We start from the raw sequence: 4,600 nt of genomic DNA on the forward strand, positions 1-4,600 counted from the left end.
CAAATTCAGTAGGCACATTAAGAAATAATTTAGATCCCTCTCGCCCTCTACTTCCCAGAGATTATTCTCTTCCCCCTACTGAATAGGACTGTAGCATCCACACTTTGATGTGATCTTCAGATCTGGAGGGAGAGAGGAGGAGGAAGGAAAAAGGGGTCTAGTTCAGATATGGGAGGAGATGAGGGAGAAGTACAGAGGGTGAGGAATTTGAAAGTAGATGTATAGCACTGGGGGAGGGAGAACTGGGGGTAGCCACTCAAAAGTCTCAGATGCTAGGGACCCAAGAGGTTCCCAGGAACCAACAGGGAGGACAATAGCCGAAATAACCCACAAGGGGAGATAGAACCTGTAGAGACCATATCCAGTGGATAGGCACTGCCCCTAGTTGAGGGATGTTGCCACCCACCCACCTCAAAAATGTTAATCCAGAATTCCTCCTGTCAAAAAGGAATGCAGGGACAAAGAATAGAGTAGAAACTGAAGGAAAGGCCATCCAGAGACTGCCTCACCTAGGGATCCATCCCGTCTGTAGACACCAAACCCAGACACTATTGCTGATGCCAAGAAGTGCTTACTGACAGGAGCCCAGTATAGCTGTCCCCTGAGAAGCTCTGCCAGAGCTTGACAAATACAAATGCAGATGTACACAGCCAAACGTTGGACTGAGTGTGGGGATCCCAGTGTAGAAGTGAGCTAAAGGGGTCTGCAACCTAATGACCCAGGAAAAGGGAACACTAGGGCACTGAGGCAGGAGTGGGTGGGTGGGTGGGTGGGTAGGTGGGTGGGGTAGCACCCTCCTAGAGGCTGGGGGAGGCAGAAGGGAATTGAGGGGATCTGGAGGGGAAACTTGGAAGGGGGATGAAAAGTGAAACATAAATAAATAAAATAACCAATAAAAATGGAAAAAAAAACCAGAAAATAATCCAAGATGAGTCACAAAATTAACTGAGACTTCACTTCCCACTTTCTGTACAATTGAAATTATCAGCCTTTGGAAGGCGAACCTTGCTTTTTACTTTTGCTCTAATGAGCCTTGGGAGAGCTCTGGGCCATATAAAAGTGTTGAGGGCTCCAAGACAAATTTAGCAGATATAAGATATAGTGCTCCAACCCATTTAATAAGTAGTGTTACCAATCTTATTCCTCTATAATTTCTGTTTTTGAAGAAAAGAAGCTCCACTTTCTTTACTATTCTTTTGTTTCCTGTTCCCCATGAAGCTGGAGCTCACTGAATCCATCTGTTCTTTGAGGAACATTCTTTTATGTGGTTTGTGTTGAGTTTTATCCTTCAGAATGTTGTTCCTTCACTTTCCTGGGTAGCTTATTTCATCCAATATGTGTTTACCAGTGAGAAAAGTTAGGCTTTGATTCCTTGAATCTATAGACCTTCCTTCCACAGTAAATTTATCCATATGATGTTACTGTATTGTCTGAATAAAGCTGCTCAAATCACTTCTGTTGTTAGCTCATATCACATTGGGTCCCTGTAGAGACAACCCCAGAAGTGGGACTGGAAGTAGAGTTCCCCTCATTTGTAGTCTCATCCTACATAGGCTGTCACTGGAGGCTTTCAAGAAAGCTCAATGGGCAGAGGTGTTTGCTGCCAAGCCTACTGATATCAGTTTTAATCTTAGAACCCACATAGTAGGAGAGAACAGAATCCCCCTGGCTTTCACAGTTCCACACATGTGCTTGCTACAATCACACACACACAGTAAATAAATAAACATAACAGAACTTTAAAGAAATGTATCAACATTTGCTAAAATACAGTATTTTTAAATATATAAGTTTAATAGAGATGTTATTATATAAGTTATAAAATATGAAGTGTTGGACCCCTTTCTAAGAATGTACATTACATTTAAAGCTGACCATCAAGATACAGTGCTCTTATTATATCCCAAACATATCTATAGAGTAGAATTTAAAATGGAATCAGAGACCTAGTAATTGTCCTGTTACGTTAAAATTGTGTCCTTGAAATAGCAGTAAAAGTCCTTAGACCAGGTGAGATTACAATATAAAATGTTGACAGAGCAGAGGAAAGCTCAAACGCACAATTTGGCAGTACTTATGAGGGAAGAGAAGAAACATTTGAGAAGTAGGCAGAGAATCAATAGAGCTGACAGAGGTCATAATAAGGGATCTGTCTTGTCTTCTCCTAAGTGACTCCAAAAGCTGGAACAATGGCCACAAATGGGAGATTAATAAATGACTACATACTGTGTATTTGGCATAACACATGTTCCTATTTTATATAACAGCATAAATTTAAAACTAGTAACTTTGAAAATTGGATGTTTATGCTTTACAATCAAATAATGATATGGAAGCTTAAAATCAGTGCATTTAATAGAACTTCTTGTTGAAAAACCATAAGCCTTGGGTTTGAGATCAGAGCATGGTGAAGTGTTATAGAAATTCTCAGCACTGGGACGGGCAAAATTAAGGAAACTGATACCACTGATCACACCTGGTGTGCCTTCCCAAAAATATTTGGTGAGTAATAAATCCCCTGCACCCAGTCCCCCACAGCATTCATCACTCTCTCTTCCCTTCTTTAAGCATATATAAATGCCCTTTGTACAGACTATTTGTATCTGTCCTTCATGTGTTGCTTTTTTCCAGCCTTTTGTGAAGCTCTTGAATATGCTACTATGTACCTTCTTTAGAAAACCTTCTAGTATGTTATGGTTTGACACTCATTCTTTAAGGAAACTCACATTACTTGCTATTTTATAGTTTGTTCTCTTTTTCCTTTCTTTCGTTATTACTTTACAGTATTTCTTGGAACTACCTGATGTGTTAAGATAAAGAGTTTTGCTTAACCACAATCACTTTTCTGAACACTATTTATTAACGAAGATTCAGATTATTGACAGTATTTTCTTCTACAGTCAGTATTACCATGAGCAACATTGGCACATTAACTGAGGTGTGTAGGAATAGTAGCTTATGGGGAAATTGGTTTTGCAGATTTGTTTAATATAAGGTAGTTTCTAAGGAAGATTTCAAAAGCTAGAATTTTTTCTGGTAAATGTATTAGCTGTAGTCTGGATCTCTAAAACTTGGAGAGTTGAAGCGTTAGATTCAGTATATATTGTTGAATTATATACAATTGCTAATATACATACATTCGACTTTGCTTAGTTTTCTTAGTAAGCATTGAGTGCCTTGGTCCAGCATCACATTTCACTCCACATAAAGTTGGTGGCTTTGGTTTTTTGGGGTTTTTTTGTCATTTGTTTGTTTTCATCTTGACACAACCAGGAGGGAGTCATCTGTAAAGAAGGAAACTCAACTGAGAAAATATCTCCATCAGCTTGGCCTATGGGCAAGTTTATGGGACATTTCCTTGTTTACTGATTGATACGGAAAGGCCCAGTCATTTGCAAGCAACCCCATGCATGGGCAATGGAGGAAGACCAAGGAATCCATGGTGAACAGGTCAGTAAGTAATGTTTCTCTACAGTCTCTTCAGTTACCACTAACAGATTCCTACTCTGATTTTCTTTGACAATGGACTGTGAGATGTAAACTGAAACAAATCTTTTACTCCTCAGTTGGTTTGGGTCATGGTGCTTATCACAGCAATTAGTAAGCAAATTGAACAACATTGAACCTGTATCTGTTCAGCTGCCAACATCCACTACTCACAGGCCAGGAAAATTCTCCCTTTTTGTTTTCTCTATGGGATGAATTCAAACACTTTGTTTTGTCTTTCACTATGAGAATTTATTGCACATAATTGAATCTATCAATTTCTTTTTAAGCCTTGTGATTTGTTTTATAACTTTTACTTCACTGGAATTATAAATTAATTGTCCCAATATATCTCATTATATGTTAAATATTTTTCATTTTTGCTTAAATGACTGACTTATTATGCTGGTGTGAACCTTGAATTCCACTCAATTTGTATTGTTTATTGACTCCATATTATTCATTGATTTTTTTCTTCAATATAATATAACTTCTTTATTATGAGGAGTGTTTCAGACATACTTTGGTATGTGCCTGCATTTTCAGTGTAGTATTATATTTACTTTAGACACATACTGTTCACTTTGGCCATATGCTGCTCAAGTCTTTGATAGGTTCTACTGCCTTCTTATTTTTGCTTGTTTGTTTTAGAGTATTTTTTCTTCCACCTCCTGCTCCTTCTTCTTAAATTTTGTAATTTCAAAAATATCTCACCTTATTGGTACATTTAGTGAAAGCATATTAATTTTCTGGCTTTCTCAGTAAAGTTTTATAGAAATTTGCTTATTTTATACAGATACATTTGCAAACATTTTCTGTGGCTTAGCGTTAGTCTTGAAGAAACTGGTCTTACATTTTTAAATTTTCTTTGTTTGCTTAGAATGTAATTATAAAATGTATTCTTTGTGTTCATAATGTTTCACATGTATCTCTCTGGATAGGGATGTCCCATGATGAATTATGAACTACTTTGATAGCAACCACAGGGTGGAAATCTCTATAACATGACAAACATTCATACTTAGCATACCAGCAGAGGTGAACAACTTCTTGAGAAATACTGCCTGGAAAATATAGGACTTATTTCTCACAATCAACCTCACTGGATTGTCAC

This window comes from Grammomys surdaster, unplaced genomic scaffold, assembly GCF_004785775.1.
Source record: "Grammomys surdaster isolate TR1022 unplaced genomic scaffold, NIH_TR_1.0 331, whole genome shotgun sequence".
Classification (NCBI taxonomy): domain Eukaryota; kingdom Metazoa; phylum Chordata; class Mammalia; order Rodentia; family Muridae; genus Grammomys; species Grammomys surdaster.